At 47.5% G+C, this 16,799-nt stretch overlaps 1 non-coding gene across 1 annotated transcript; it reads right to left on the bottom strand.

Moving 5' to 3' along the window:
* Positions 1-74, bottom strand: trnan-guu (transfer RNA asparagine (anticodon GUU)). The gene has a single exon. It is a non-coding gene; the product is annotated as a tRNA-Asn (tRNA).
* Positions 75-16,799: the final 16,725 nt, after the last annotated feature.

The following is a 16,799-nucleotide window of genomic DNA, read 5'->3' as shown; positions in this document are numbered from 1 at the left end:
CGTCCCTGGGTGGGCTCGAACCACCAACCTTTCGGTTAACAGCCGAACGTGCTCACCGATTGCGCCACAGAGACAGGCTGGCCCATTCCGGCGTTGGAAAATGCTGACTGGTAATCGATGCTGTGACCTGGCTTTTCTCAATCTGCATGAATCGTTTGCATCAGAGGGTGACGGACAACATAAACCAGTAAACGCTGGAAGCACATACTTGTCAGAATTAAAAGCGAAAATACCAATAGATTCCCAGTGCATTGATAAAACATTAGGCCACCAGTACACACTCCTGAAAGAAGGATATTTTCATGGGATGTAACCACTGTGTCACGAGACGGATGAGGACAGCACCTACCCCGGGGACAGAGAAACAGAACTGTTCCTGAACTAAAAGCTGAAACTTTCGGAAATACTCCGCAGGTCAGGCAGCGTCTGTGGAGGGAGAATTAGAGTTCAGGTTTCAGGTCGATGACCTTTCACAGCTCTGTGCTCGCAGTTAGACGGAAGGAGTCTCACGGAGTCTCTGCAGGGTGGCCTGAGCTGGGTGAAGGCACCGATTCCACGCGCCCTCTCCTTTCTGACTCTTTCAACTGGAAACCTTAAATCGAGCTCAACGACAGCCTTTGTTTAACATTTAAAATGTGACAGAGGCGGATGAAGCAAATGTTTGCGGAAACGGTGTTCCCTGTCACTTTGTGATACGCCGAATGGCTCTGAGATACAGAGTCGTGGAGGGGAGATTTCACGAAGCTGAACACAAAGTCCTTTCCTCTCAGCAGACTCTCCCTTCCCGAGATTAATGCCGATCGACTGTTCCACGTCCCCAAAGAACAGATCACCTCAATGCCAAACTCCGATTTAACCTCTTTAATCCTTTTCAATTTACTTTGAAAATCCGAGTTGCAGTTACATTTAATATAGAAACATGAAAAGCATTTCCCTGCCGGGGAAATTAACAGCCGTCTTCCCCGTGACAGACGGGGATACGAGCCACGAAATGAACAAGACACCAATGAGAAAGAGCGATCTGACTTTGGGATGTCCGAGCACAGGATGCTTCAAAGGGTCAGCTCAATGTCTGTTAGTTAACTGTGGCACCGGCACTTTTGACCCAAACAATTCTTCATGTGCAACGGGAGAGGCTTCGGAATCGCTTTCGATTCAGCTTTTCCTTGTGTAACGTTCTCATTCCGGCTTGATTTTGTGCTGGAGGGAGGGACATTCATCAACAGGATTTAACTGATGCAGGGAAATATTTTCCAGAATTTCCACTTTGCCCACACTGGAGAGTCTGTCTCTATCATTTCTCCCTAAATATAGGCGGACCCTGACGCCCGCATTATCAGTAGCGAGGACCAGAAAGGTATGGACAAGGGAGGCACAGGAGCGCTTGCAGGGCAGCTTTGAATGTGTAGACAGGGATGTAGTCAGGGATTCATCTTCGAGTCTCAGTGGGTACGCCACAGTTGTCGCTGCCTTCATTAAAACCTGTGCGGATGAATGTGTGCCTACGAAACCATACTGACATACCGGAATGAAAAGCCGTGGATAAACCAGAAATGCGCATTTCGACCGTTGCACACAAGTAATGAAAACTCTTTTGTCATTTCATTATTCAAATGAACGCGGTGGACTTACCTGTGTCTCGGCATAACGTGACGGGCCGCGGTTTCAAAACGCACTGATAGATGATGAATACAACAGAATGTGGTTTCGAACCAACGATCTCGGGGTTATGAGCCCATCGCGGTTCCGCTGCGCCTTTCAGAGTTATTGGAATTGTAGTACAATGAATTACATGTTACGGGATAATCCGGCATTTCGATGAAATGAAGGCTGAGCGTAGAGTAATTTCTTCATCTGTTTTCAGCCCCTTTATCAAAGTTCAGTGGAAATGCCGAGGATTGAACCAGGGACTTCATACATGCGAAGCTTGCGGTCTTTCACTGAGCTACATCCCCAATGTCAAACTTATGATGAAATCTTCCATCTGATCGGATAAGAGCATAGGAGCAGAAATAAGCTGTGTGTCCCATCGAGTCAGCTCCGCCATTTGATCATGGCTGATCCATTCCCCCTCCCCTCAACCCCAGTCCTCAGGCCTCTCCCGTATCCTTTGATGGCGTGTCCAACAAAGAACATATTAAGCTGTGCCTTAAAAAACCCAAACGACCTGCCGTCCCCTAATGCCTGTGGTAATACATTCCATGAATTTGCTTGCGTCTGCATCTCTGTTTTAAATGGACGCTCTCGACCTGTGACTGTGACCTCTTATCCTTGACTCCTCCACCGTAGGAGTCCTCGTTTCCACATCTACTCTGCCTGGGCCTTTCAACATTCTAAAGGTTTCAGTCAGAACTCTCCATCCGTTCAAATTCCAGGAAGTACAGACCCAGAGCTATCAAAATTTCCTCATATGTTAACCCTTTAATTTCGGGAGTCATCGTTGTGAACATCCTCTCCATCCTCTCCAATGCCAGTACAAATTTTCTAAGATGAGAAACCCGAGACTGTTCACATTACTATCCCTTAAGGAAACCATACTTACGTTGCCCAATCTTGTCCTGTGTCACCAAGTACTGCTTAACCTCACCCTTGGTAGCAAATCAGAGTAGCAAATCACAAAGGATGAACGTTGAAAAATAGAAAATAAAAGCTGCAGTAGGCAATTCGGCCTTTCGAGTCCGCTCCGCCATTCATTGCTGTGGACAGCATTAATACCTGCACGGAGACAACCCAATGGATTTCCTGTCCATCACCTTAACCACTCGGAGATGATTACCATGTTCTCCACATGCGACTGGGGCAGCAGAGATACGGAGTCAGAGAAACAGAGTTGATCCTGAACTAAAAGCGTAAACTGCTCGATATACTCAGCACATACGTCAGAATCTGTGAAGGGAGAAACTGAGCTCATCTTTTGCTCAGTGACTTTTCACTGTCAATTCCATGCGTACGTTTGGGCGGAGAGGACCTCAATTATAGCAGTACAAGGTCCCTTCACATCGCGACCACAAACCCCAAGATTCCCATATGGGCATCAGCACTCCGGACAATTGCGCCTGCCGTTTCCCTCCTCTCCTGGAGAAGGCGGAGCTGGGTTTCCTTCCTGAGGCTCTGATCTACGTGTGCTGAGGGAGCTCCCACTAGGCTCTCAACGATGGAGCTCCAGGACACTGGCCCGGCGCCCTGGCACTGATCGACATGGAAAGTGCGCAGCGTAGCAGGGCCGGCGTCCGGACTTGTTTCATTCTCGTCCTCCTTTATGATCCATTTGACTACCTGAATGGACTGCTTACGAGGGCGGTCACCAGATAACAATGTAGTTGTTCTGATGGAGAATTCATCCCATGTAAGTTGTTTTTAATGCATGAATAATGACGTTTACACACACACTGGGGTGTCACCACGTTCAATCCCGAGATCCCATTATATTCCTAATCCTGTCCCGATGTTTGAGTGAATGGCGGAATTCCTTGATGAACCAACAATCCACTTGTCTCCGTGTGAACGGAACTCGCGACTTTGATGAACAAATGATGATTTGTTTTCGCATTGCAAACTCTTCATTCAAACAATTGCTCCAATGGGATTTAGTTGTTGCTGCATTAATTATTCAAATTTAAGTTTTTCTCGGGCTGACCAGTCGGTGTCGCCGATACTTTGGCCCCTCCCTTAAAAGAGGCGGGGATTTTTGAATTTCTCCACCGGTGCGTGATACAACAAGGGCTCGTCCTTTTCTCTCCGCTGTATTACCGGCTTAGCCACCGCGCTTCAAACGGAAATCAAACGTTCGGTTTGTGATAGTAAAGGCAATTTTCTCATCTGGGATTTTCCGCCCATTTCTCACAATTTCACCATCAATGTGAAGATGTCTACAATTCAACCTAAGACGTCATACGTGCGGAGCCTGCGTTCTGGCACTGAGCTGCATCCCCATCGTCAAATGAATGTGAAATCTTCTCTGATCAAAGGCCGAATATTGAATGATAGAACATAGAAGTCGGTCTCGGCTATTCGGTCTATCCAGCCAGAACGCCATTCATTTCGAGCAACACACACAAAACGCTGGTGTAACATAGCAGGCCAGGCAGCATCTATAAGGAGAAGCACTGTCGTACGTTTAGGGCCGAGATCCTTCGTCAGGAGTAATTGAAAGGAAAGATAGTAAGAGCTTTGAAAGTAGCAGGGGGAGGGGAAAATGACAAATGTAAGGAGAAGTCCGGAGAGCGTGGGGTGAAGCTGAGTGCCGGAAAGGTGATTGGAAAAAGGGATACAGAGCTGGAGAAGGGAAAGGATCATTCGACGGGAGGCCCAGGGAGAAAGAGAGGGGGAGGGGAGCACCAGAGAGAGAGATGGAGAACAGGCAGAGTGATGGGCAGAAAGAGAGAGAAAGAAAGGAGGGACAAAAAAAAACTAAATACATCAGGGACAGGATAAGAAGGGGAGGAGGGGCATATTCATTCATTCATTTAGACCCTGGCTGATCATCTAATATCAGCTCCCTGTCCCCGAGCTCAAGGCACCACTCTTTGATCCCGTTCGTACATGAATATCTGACTGACCTCTTCTTGATTTATTCAGATATTGGCGAGAGTATGCTACAGTGAGGAAAGAAGACGTGAGTGTCTGACGGTCTCACACCACTGGCCTTTAAGGAATTTCAGCCAAGAACAACAACAGGCTTTTCAAAGCAGAATATCAGATTAGTAGTTTCAAATGCTTACATAGAGACAGATGAAGTAAGATATTTCACCAAACAGAAGATTGCAAGTTAGTTCTGAATAGAAACATAACATTGTAGAAATACGCTTCCACGCTGAATTAAATTAAATATTTCAAATAACCGATCATTTATCACATTCTTGCAGAAACTGAATGACACAAGGATCCCTGAATTAACGTTGCACCATGCAGTCAGAATCCCCTCAACCAAGTGAGGAGGATTTCAAGTTGCATCGTTATTTAACTTGCATGATGAAGTCAACGAGAAATGAATCATCCGGGCTACTTCACCCCAGCCGCTCCAGGTTTCAACTATCACCTTGCTTCTCCTTTTCTTCCCTCCACCTTGTAATTTTGCTATTCATCTACTGAAGTGTCTCGGCCCGAAACCTCGACTGTTCTCTTTTCCATTGATGCTGTCTAGTCTGCTGAGTTCCTCCAGCGTCCTGTCTGTGTTGATCCGTGTCTTCTATCTCACTTGCCAAACCCGTACATCTGCTTCATCGTAGTATCTTCAAAAATCGTTGAATTAGATATTCTGAGAAATGTACATATATTGTAAAAAAATAATTCGAATTGATTAAATGAATAAAAGCTACTAGCACATACCAAAGCAAGCCACAGAAAATGTATTTTAAATAACATTTTTGAGTAAAATTGATGTTCCCTTCCCTCCCAGAGATAGATAGACTCTTGATACGAGTTGTTTCTCTGGTTTTGTTACAATTCCTGAACACGGGCACCGAGGCCGAGTCGGGAGGGATTACAGTCGTAGCGAGTGTGGAATTGGTGCCAAGGGAGTCTTTACCCGGAGACTTGATTTTAGTAGAAAATTCAGGAACGATGCTCGACTCAGAACTGTTAGTGCTAAGAACCATGGAACGAGTCGACCAACGAACTGCCAGCTTCTTGTTGTGGTACATGATTCTTATACTGCATTGGCTGATGGAAAACAGGTGCCTGTAATTATTGGAGCCAGGGAATGATTTGGAAATATACGAGGTGATTGAGGCCCAATTCCTGATTAAGTTATCCAGTTGCCAGAAGGGACAATAAGAATACCCGCCCCTCACCTCAACGGGAGCATCTCGGCGATCCTCCAGCCTTGTCTCGACGGTCCAGATGAAAGTCCTGGATGAGGGAAGGGTCCAGGATGAAGGACCGGGGGACCCAATAACGCTCTTCTGGACCGTACCCTTCCCAGTCCACCAGGTGTTGGAGACCCCTGCCCCGAACATCTAGTAGTCGTCGGATGGTGTATGCCTGTTGGTTGCTAATGAGACGGTGACGATGAGGTGGGGGATTCTCAACTGGGGGATACAAGGGGCTGACGGAAACATATGGAAAGTTGGGTGAATGCCCATGGACATTGGCAGCTTTAGGCGGACCGCTGTGGGATTGATAAACCTTGCAACCTTGAATGGTCCCAGGAAGCGAGGGGCGAGGTTCCTATGATAGTTTTCGATCGGGATGTCCCTGGAGGAAAGCCACACCTTCTGCCCAGGTTGGTACTCTGGTGCCAGAGTTCGGTGTCGGTCGTCTGTCTTCTCATTTGGATTCGTTGATCTGAGTCGGGCCATGCGTGTTTTATCCCAAATTTTAAGGCGCCGATCTATATGGTCCCGAACCGACGGTACCACAATCTCTTCTACTTGCGCGTGGAACAGCGAAGGCTGGTACCCAAGTGAGCACTCGAACGGAGACCTCCCAATGACAGAGCTCACCAGAGAGTTGTGGGCGTACTCAATCCACAGGTGGTACTCGCTCCAGATCGTAGGGTCGTCTCCAGGTCATGGTTGACCTGCTCCGTCTGCCCGTTCGTCTGGGGGTGGAAACCGGATGACAGGCTGACCGATGCACCTACGGCTTGAAAGAAGGCCTTCCATACCTGCGAGACGAACTGGGGACCTCGATCGAAGACGACGTCAGCGGGTATTCTGTGGAGGCGGAAGACGTGGCGGACGAGGAAATCTCAGGTTTCTTGAGAGGAAAGGAGTTCAGGGAGGGCCACAAAGTGAACTGCCCGGGAGAATCGGTCTAGCACGGTAAGAACAGTGGTATTTCCGCGGGAGGGGGTAGACCGGTGACGAATTCTAGTGCGATGTGTGACCCGGGACGACCAGGGAACGGGAGAGGACGAAGAAGACCCGCAGGTGGTCGATGAGAGATCTTTCTTCGAGCACAGATGGAACAAGCCGAGAAATAGGAACGTGTGTACCCCTCCATGGACGGCCACCAAAATTGCTTCCTCAGGAGAGCCAGGGTCTAATCACTCCCGGGGTGGTAGGTGAACTGGGATGTGCTCCCCATTGGAGAACCTGAGACCTGACGGAGACGGACAAGTACAGACTATCGCCGGATCCATTGCCAGGCTGAGCTTCCTTTTCTTTGACCTCGATCTGCCAAGTGAGGGAGGCCAGCACGCCGGATGGTTGGAGGATAGTCTCGGGACTGGAGGTGTCATCTTTGTAGTCATGCTGGCGGGATAGCGCGTCCGGCTTCCCGTTCTTGGATCCTGGACGATACGTGAGGGTAAACTTGGACGGTCCAAAAAGAATGCCCAACGGGCCTGGAGGGACTTCAATCGTTTGGCGGTCTGAATATACCCCAGGTTCCTATGATCAGTCCACACCAAATACGGGAGTTCAGCCCCCTTCAGCCAGTGCCTCCGTTTTTCCAGTGCTAGTTTGACTGCCAGCAGTTCCCGATCCCCCACACACGAGGAAAACTGCAGATGCTGGAAATTCAAGCAACGCTCAAAAATTTCTGGTGGAACGCAGCAGGTGAGGCAGCATCTGCAGGGGGAAGCACTGTCGACGTTTCGGGCCGAGACCCTTCGACAGGACTAACTGAAAGAAAGGATACTAAGAGATTTTAAAGCAGCGGAGAGGGGAAATACGAAATGATAAGAGAAGACAATATAAAACAGAAAACGTTGGAACCACATGCTTGTCAGAATTAGACGCGAAAATACCAATAGATTCCCAGAGCATCGACAAAAAAAAAAAATCGGCCACGAATACACACTGCTTAAAGAAGGATATTTTACATGGTTTGTAATCACTGTGTCCTGGGACGGATGAAGACAACACCGATCCCGGGGTCAGAGAAACAGGTCTGTTCCTGAAGGAAAAGTTGAAAATGCCGGAAATACTCGGCAGTTTAGGCAGCGTCCATGGAGGGAGAAACAGAGTTCACGTTTCAGGTCGATGACCTTTCACAGGTCTGAGCTAGCAGTTAGACGGAAGGAGTCTCACAGAGTCTCTGCAGGGTGGCCTGAGCTGTGTGAAGGCACCGATTCCACTCGCCCTCTCCTTTCTGACTCTTTATACGAAAACCTTAAGCCGAGCACAGCAACAGCCTTTGTTTAACACTTAAAAGTGGAAGAGGCAAATATTTACGGAAACATTGTTCTCTATCACCGCGTGTTGCGCCGAATGACTCTTTGAAATACACAGTCGCTGAAGGGAGATTTCACGAAGCTGAACACAAAGTGCCTTCCTATCGGGTGACTCTCCCTTCCCGGAATCACTACAGACCGACTGTTCCACATCCCCAATGAACCGATCTCTTCAACCCAAATCTCGGATTTAACCTCTTTAACCCTTTTCAATTTACTTTGAAAATTCGATTGGCAATTATTTTTACTACGGAAACAGCAAAACCATTTACCTGTCGGGGAAATTAACCTCTGTCTTCCCTGTGACAGACGATGATAATAACCACTATATTGACGAGAAACCAATACGAAAGAGCGATCTGACTTTGGGGATATCGGAGCACAGGATAGCTCAAAGGGTCACCCCGATGTTTGTTCGTTGACTGTGACACCGGCGCTTTTCACAGAAACACTTCTTCCTGTGCTACGGGACAGACCTCCGAATCGCTTCCGATTCAGCTGCTCCTTGTGTAAAGTTCCCATTCCGGCCTGATTGCGTGTTGGGGTGAGGAACATTCATCAACGGGATTTAACTGATGCACGGAAATATTTTCCAAATATTCCACTTTGTCCACACTGGAATGTTTGGCTCAATTTCTATTCCCTAAATATTGGCAAGCACTGACGTTCGCAATATCAGTACTGAGGACTAAAACGATATGGACAAGGGAGGTGCATGAGAATTTAAATGGCATGAATGTTGTGCAGTGTTTTTTTGAATTTCCCCACTGATTCTGCGAGGGCCCGTGCAAGGGCCTGTTCTTAACTCTTAAATATGTTACAGGCTTATCCTGTACTTCAATGACGGAAATGAAGGATGAACGTAGAGTAATTTCTTCCCGTGCTTTCGGCCCATTTATCAAAATTCAGTGTAGATACCGGGGATTGAACCCGGGACTTCATACATGCGCAACATGCTCTCTCCCACTAGCTACATCCCCAATGTCAAACTTATGATGAATTCTTCCATCTGATCCGATAAGCACATAAGGTATTAGAGCAGAATTAAGCTATGTGGCCCATCGAGTCTGCACCGCCATTTGATCATGGCTGATCCATTTTCCCCTCCTCGGACCCAGACAATAGCCTTATCCCATTACTAGACAATTGACAATAGGTGCAGAAGTAGACCATTCGGCCCTTCGAGCCTGCACCGCCATTCTGAGATCATGGCTGATCATCTACTATCAATACCCGGTTCCTGCCTTGTCCCCATATCCCTTGATTCCCCTATCCATAAGAGAACTATTTAGCTCCTTCTTGAAAGCATCCAGAGAATTGGCCTCCACTGCCTTCCGAGGCAGTGCATTCCAGACGCACACAACTCTCTGGGAGCCGTGTCGAACCAAGAACATATCAAGCTCTGCATGAAATACCCCTAAAGACCTGCCCTCCACAGATGCCTGTGGTAATACATTCCATAAATTCACCTCCCTCTGGGTACATACATTTTTCCGGATATCTGATTTAAATGGACGCCCCTCTATTCTCCGACTGTGACCACTGATCATTGTCTCCCATATCTTTACCCACATCTACTCTGTCTAGGCCTTGCAACATTCGAAAGGTTTCAACGAGATTCCTCCTCATACTTCTAAATTCCAGTGAGTACAGACCCAGAGCTATCAAAAGTTCCTCATTTCCTCAAACAACCCTTTCATTTCCGGAGTCATTCTTCTGCACCTCCTCTCTATCCTCTCCAATGACAGCACATCTTTTCTAAGATGCTCAGCCCAAGACTGCTCACAATCCTTTCCCTTAAGGAAACCATACTTACTTTGCCCAATCTTGTCCTGTGTCACCAGGGACTCCATAACCTCATCCTTAGTAACAAAACTGAGTAGCAAATCACAGAGCCTGGACGTTGAAAATTAGAAAACAGAAGTTGCAGAGGGCGGTTCGAGTCCGCTCCGCCACTCATTGCAGTGGACAGGATTAGAACCAGCACGGAGACAACCGAATGGATTTCCAGTCCATCACCTTAAACAGGGATCACTATGTTCTCCAGATGCGACAGGGGCAGATATCTGGAGTCAGAGAAATAGAGCTGATTTTGAACTAAAGCGGAATCTGTTGGATATACTGAGCAGGTACGTCAGCATCTGTGAAGGGAGAAACAAAGTTGATATTTAGCTCAGTGACATTTCACCCTGAACTCCATGCCGGCATTTTGGCGGAGAGAAACTCAATTATAGCGGTACCGGGTTCCTTCACATCGCGACCACAAACCCCACGTGGGGTTCAGCATCAGGGGCAATAGTGCCTGCCGTTCCCCTGCTGTCCTGGAGAAGGCAGAGCTGAGCTCCCGTCCTACCTGTGCCCTCTGCCTCACGTCAACTCCCACGCGCCCACGTTCTCGCAATGTCTCATTCGCTCCTTACTTCGCGCCCTAAACCCTCGTGCTCACTCATTCATATTCTCTCTCTCTCCCTCTCTCTCTCTCCTCTCTCTCTCTCTCTCTCTCTCTCTCTCTCTCTCTCTCTCTCTCTCTCTCTCTCTCTCTCTCTCTCTCTCTCTCTCTCTCTCTCTCTCTCTCTCTCTCTCTCTCTCTCTCTCTCTCCCTCCCGCTCTTCCCCCCCCCCATCTCTCTCTACTTCCCTCTCTCTCTGCCTACCCCCGCGATGTCTCCTTCCGGCGCTTTCCCTCGAGCCCATTCATCGCGATCTCACATTCGCTCTCCCCTTCGCAGCTTCAGCAGTAATGAACTTTATGATACTGACCCTCCTCCAGTGAAGGTGCAAACTATCCCTCTTGTACAGGTTATCCCTGCACCAGGAGAAGTCCCAGTGATCGGGGTTTCCCCCGAAGGCTGGGTGGGACTGCAACTGGAGATCATGGGCTGAGGCTGGTTGGTGATAAAGTTTAATGAGAACACGCAGGGAGAATTCTTCACTCAGATGTGGGTGCTGGAACGAGCTGCCAACACGTGATGCATGCAAGTTTGATGTCACCTGTTAAGAGAAGTTTGAATAGGTGCATGGATCGTAGGAGTATGGAGGGATATGTTCCCAGTGCAGGTCGATAGGAGTGGGCAGTTTAAAGGATTTCGCACAGACTAGATGGACCGAATGACCTGTTTCTGTGCTATACTTTTCTATGGCGCTATGAATCTACGATCCAAAATCCTGAACCTCTGCCCCTGCACCAGCTCTTCGGTCACACATTCAACTGCTGTAACTTTCTCTTCCTACCCCCACTACCACACGGTACTGGGAGTCACCCGGAGATTACAACACTTCAGGTCCCGCTCTTTAACATTTTCCCTAACTCTCTATATTCACAGTACATGGCATCATCTCTTTACTACCTGTGCACTGCTGCCGACGAGAACCATCACCTCCGGCTGAATAAACACTGACACCCTTGAGAGATTTCTCTAGCTGCTCGGAGACGTCCCCTGGCACCAGGGAGGGGTTACTCCGGTTTATGATGGTGCTGGTGATGCACAGCGATCACTTGTCGGTATCAGACAAAACCACGAACTACTTTATGAATCACACATTCTCAGCAAAACGATCACTGCAATCAACTTGCCATTCGGAGTTGAGCTTTTCAACCGCCTATACGAACTGGAATTTTTGCGGTGAGAACTGCAGTTTTGAAGCTGCAAGACGGTTGTGCGTGGCGCGTACGGACCGAATCGAGGCGATGGGGCCCGGCCGGAGAGTGGGGAATGAGACAATATTGGGCCGTTCCTGGAGCAGACTTGGAGCTCATTCGATGCGACAGAGCTGAGGCGGGACAAGCGGACGTAATGCAGAGTATTGCCTGACCTGGCTTTTACCCAGTGAGCCCCAGAGCCACTCTCAGCTCCTCAGCTTCTCCTTCATTCTGAGGAAAGCAAAGCCAAACCATCCAGTCTCACCTCATCACGGAAAGGCCACATGATCTTAATTAAAAATTTCAGCGTGAAATCGGATAATGTTACAAATCGTTGGCATTAACATTGTCCTGATGAGGGTTCTACCCAACTCAGCTTCTATTTCTTACCAATAGGTCATCGACAGTCCAGTAGACCATTTTATATGTTTGTTTGGTTTTATATCTCGCTCTTTATTTCCCTTTTTAATTTTTTTTTAAAATTTCCTTTCTTTCGGCCCGGTGTGGAGATGAGGCTTTCCTCACACATACCCTCCCGATCCCCCCAGTCGAGCATTTTTCATGAAATATTTGTATCATTTGCAGGTTTCCCATTAGCTGCTTTGATTGACAGCTTATTCGGACCCCTCTCTTCGCACTGGTGGTATGTCTTACAACAGGGTATTGTTTTTCTTTTCTGCCAGTCATTCAGAGTGGTGGTGGATTGTGAAGAAATGTCATCAGAATTTACAGATGCCTTCCAGTCCGGAATGAGTTATTTGTCCAATATTGATTAATCTGATGATTAATGATATATCGATGGTGTTGGGCCTGGGCTTAGTTTGGCCTTATATACAGATGATGGGGTCTGAGGAAAAGAGGTTGCAATTGTGGTACGGTAAGGTCTATGTGGTAAGGTCTTGAACAGGCAGTGTTAACAGCAATGGAAGAATGGTCTTTGGACTGGGTTTTAAATTTTCTGTGTCTAAATCAAAATGCGTGCGTTTTTCAAAAGCAAACACGAGGTAATCTGCAGATGCTGGAAATTCAAGCAACACACACAGAATGCTGGTGGAACACAGCAGGCCAGGCAGCATCTATAAGGAGAAGCACTGTCGACGTTTCGGGCCGAGACCCTTCGTCAGGAGTAACTGAAAGGAAATATAATGGACAGTGCTTCTCCTTTTAGAATGAGCCCTGCAAACTGGACTTGATTAATAGGGTGCGGACCTCACTTCAGACTAATTCTGTTTTAATGGTTTGTTGGGAATATACCAGCAGAGCTGATAAATGTTTTCTGCAGACACTTACAGAATATGTGTGTAATATGGTCTTGGGGATTTTTGGACAAGTGGTCTGGCCAGGAGGTCCATCATGGACATTTCCAGCTGGCGGAATAGATTTGAGATTACCAGAGGATAAACAAACTCCTGTGGTGGTGACAGGGCTTCTTGTCATTTACGGCAGCCAGTAGTATTTAGTTTTTGCCTAACTTTACAGATGGTTCTAAATCCCAGTTGGTAAACGGGTGGATTCAGGGATATTTATCCACAGCTGTCCCCATAACTCAACCCCCTGCAGTGTGCGTACCGTCCCAACCGCTCAACAGACGACGCCATTGCCGTCACCCTCCACCTGGCCCTAACACACCTGGACAAAAAAAAGACACATACGTTCGGATGCTGTTCATAGACTTCAGTTCAGCATTCAACGCAATCATCCCTCAGAAACTGATTGGAAAGCTGAGCCAATTGGGCCTGTACACCTCCCTCTGCAACTGGATCCTAGACTTCCTGTCTGGGAGACCTCAGACAGTCCGGATCGGGAGCAACACCATCACACTGAGCACAGGGCTCCCCCACCCCCCAGGGCTGTGTGCTCAGTCCACTGCTGTTCACTCTGCTGAACCACGACTGTGCTGCAACACACAGCTCGAACCACATCATCAAGTTCGCCGATGACACGACTGTGCTGGGTCTCATCAGCAAGAACGAGTCAGCTTACAGGGAGGAGGTGCAGCGGCTAACGGACTGGTGCAGAGCTGCCAACCTGTCTCTGAATGTGAACGAATCAAAAGAGATAGCTGTTGACTTCTGTTGACTTCAGGAGAGATGGAGCGACCACTTCCGGCTGACATCGACGGCTCCTCGGCAGAGGACGTTAAGAGCATCAAATTTCTTGGTGTTCGCCAGGCGGAGGATCTCACCTGGTCTCTCAACACCAGCTCCATAGCAAAGACAGCCCAGCAGCGTCTCTACTTTCTGCGAAGGCTGAGGAAAGTCCATCTCCCATCCCCAATCCTCATCACATTCTACAGGGATTGTATTGAGAGCATCCTGAGCAGCTACATCACTTCCTAGTCCGGAAATTGCACCATCTCGGATCGCAAGACCCTGCAGCGGATAGTGAGGGCAGCTGAGAATATCATCGGGGTGTCTCTTCACGCCAACACGGACGTTTACGCTACACACTGCATCCGCAAAGCAAACAGCATTATGAAGGACCCCATGCACACCTCATACAATCTCTTTTCCCTTTTGCCATCTGGGAAAAGGCACCGAAGCATTCGTGCTCTCACGACCAGACTTTATAACAGTTTCTTCCCCCAAGCTATCAGACTCCTCAATACCCGGGCCTGGACTGACACCTTACTTCCCTATTGTCCTGCTTATTATTTATTGTAATACCTGCACTGTTTTGTGTACTTTATGCAGTCTTGGGTAGGTCTGTTGTCTAGTGTAGTTGTTGTTTATTTTTCTCTGTGTTGTTTATTACGCAGTTCAGTCTAGTTTTTGTACTGTGTCATGTAACATCATGGTCCTGAAAAACGTTGTCTCATTTTTACTGTGTACTGTACCAGCAGTTATCTATACAACATAACTTATGGCCATTATCATTAGTCTGCAATGGGGTGAACAAGTCAGAGAGAGTTGTGATCTGTCCAGACTCTGCCTCGGTACTATGGAGTTTGTAATCAAAGTCTTTAAGAAGACCATAGCTGATCTGTTGATGAAAGTGTATCATGCTCTATATGCTCTGAAGTGTGCGGGAAGAACACAGAACACAGAACATAGAAATTTACAGCACATTACAGGCCCTTCGGCCCACAATTTTGTCCAGACCATGTAACCTACTCTGGAAACTGCCTAGAATTTCCAAGTGGCTCCTAAAAGACCCTATTGTATCCGCCTCTACCACCACCGCCGGCAGTGAATTCCACTCACCCACCACTCTCTGTGTGAAAAAATTAACCCTGAAGTCCCTCCAGTACTTATTTCCAAGCACCTTAAAACTATGCACCCTCGTGTTAGCCATTTCACCCCTGGGGGGAAAAGCCCCTGGCTATCCACACGATCAATGCCCCTCATCATTGTATACATCTCGATCAAGTTACTTCTCAGGCTCCGTCGCTCAGAGGAGAAAGGGCCAAGTACACTCCCAAGAGTGTACAGTTTTCATTGGCACCTACACATTTGGGTGTGTCGGGTAATGGAAGGGCAGATGTTACAGCTAAACAGACACTTGCTAAGTCTGAGGTAGATATTATAGTTCATATGGGAAAGCATGAAGTCAAATATTGTACTAGGTTGCCTGGGGTTGGGAAATAGCAGAGAGTCTGGGGTAACAGTTCTACAGGGAGGTGGTATTATAGTTTGTTTCCATCAGTCCAAGAGTGACACCTTTTGGGAAAGAATAGGAGGGAAGATGTGTGGTTTATGAGACTAATTGTTGGACATGCGGCTTTGCACTTCTCATTGGCACTTGTTGGGTAGTATGTGAATGTGTCACGTGATTTTTGTAATGTCCCAGAGAGGGTGAAACATGTGATCATGATGTGCCACAGATATTATTTGGAACGTAGGAAGCTATTTAGGCATGTAATGGGTGGAACTGGGGCGCAGAATTTGCAGGATATTCTGGCACCTGAGGCAGGGACGGTTATGTCGTGTTGGACCCTATTCAACGTTTTAGTTAAACGTTTTAGACGTAGCATCTGATCCCCATCAAGCTTCCCTTCGTATTCCATTACAGTAGGTGGTACTAATGCACCTGATGGGAGAAAGTAGGAGGTGATTGTAACGTAGAGGCGGGAAAAGGCAATAAAAGTGACTTGACTTGTTTGTCCTGCAACCAATACGTGTTGCGGCGGTTACCAGCTCATCGGTCCCCTCTGGTGGCGGGTGGGTGTAACACATGAACTAGACCCTCAATGGTTTCTGAGGCAGCTGGGTGATTTATTGACCTCAATGTGCCTCTCTGTATCATTTTCCGACCCAGGAGTCCGGATGTTTCGTTCACGTCATCATGCAAGTTAAATAAATCCACAACTTGACAACCTCATGACTCGGTTGACGGCATTCCCGACTGCAGGGAACAATGTTAGTTTGGGTATTTAATGATCATTCCGTTTCAGTCTGCAAGAATCTGACAAGTGATTTCCGATTGAAATATTTTCCCCATAATTTGACGTGAATGCGAATTTCCTAAAATTTTCTGTTTTTATTCAGGTCTCATGTGCAGTCTTGCGTTTGGTGAAATATTTACTTCATCCACTGTTACATCGGTCTTTTAAATTAGTACTCTGATTTAAAGAGCCTGTTGCTGTTCTTTGCCTTAAATTCCTTAAATTTTGCAGGTTAATGGTGTGGGACCCTCAGATCGTCCCTCTCCTTTTCTCCCTGACGCAACACCCCACAATGAGAATAAATCCAGGAGAGGTCAGACATATCTTCATATACAGAAGGGATGAAAGGGCCTGCATAGTGATCGGCAAGAGAAACTGAGGTTAGATGAGCGACCAGGATCGAAATGAATGGCGGAATTGTCTCGAAAAGCCGAATAGCCTACTCCGACTTCTATTTTCTATCTTTCAACGTCCAACCTTTGTCATCAGAGTCTCATACAGAAGATATCATCGTTCGTTTGCCACTGGGGACGTAGCTCAGTGGAGGAGCGCATGCGTGAAGTCCAGGGTTCAAACCGAGCATTTCAACACTGTTGTTTGTGAAGTTTGAAAACTAGGTGGAAAATCCCAGATGAAGAAATTTCCCGCACGATGGTT

Source organism: Hemitrygon akajei, chromosome 28, assembly GCF_048418815.1.
Source record: "Hemitrygon akajei chromosome 28, sHemAka1.3, whole genome shotgun sequence".
In the NCBI taxonomy this organism is placed as follows: Eukaryota; Metazoa; Chordata; class Chondrichthyes; order Myliobatiformes; family Dasyatidae; genus Hemitrygon; species Hemitrygon akajei.
Note: the sequence above shows the minus strand (reverse complement) of the source record. Positions and strands in the feature narration are given on the sequence as shown.